Source organism: Penaeus monodon, chromosome 34, assembly GCF_015228065.2.
Source record: "Penaeus monodon isolate SGIC_2016 chromosome 34, NSTDA_Pmon_1, whole genome shotgun sequence".
Lineage (NCBI taxonomy): Eukaryota > Metazoa > Arthropoda > Malacostraca > Decapoda > Penaeidae > Penaeus > Penaeus monodon.
This window is the reverse complement of record NC_051419.1, coordinates 26,260,106-26,260,317: the sequence shown is the minus strand read 5'-3', so window position 1 is coordinate 26,260,317 and position 212 is coordinate 26,260,106. Positions and strand designations below refer to the sequence as shown.

General features: G+C 31.6%; 1 protein-coding gene across 1 annotated transcript in view; it reads left to right on the top strand.

Moving 5' to 3' along the window:
• LOC119594865 (ionotropic receptor 93a-like) overlaps window positions 1-212 on the top strand; it is a 36,843-nt gene that overhangs the window by 15,247 nt on the left and 21,384 nt on the right.

Sequence of the window (212 nt, the reverse complement as noted above, 5' to 3'; positions counted from 1 at the left end):
ACGCACACACATTTTTCTAATGCTTCTTCAGAATTGTCTAAACAGTCTAATGAAAGCCCACTAAACAATGATTTCTCTTAAAATAGCATAAATCTGCAACAAAATGTGCACATAAAAGGCCGTAGACATAGCCTCAACTGCATGTCAATTCTAAAGAATGTTTTCTAAATCACCCTTAAATTATTTACCTAAAATCATTCTTAAACCAAATA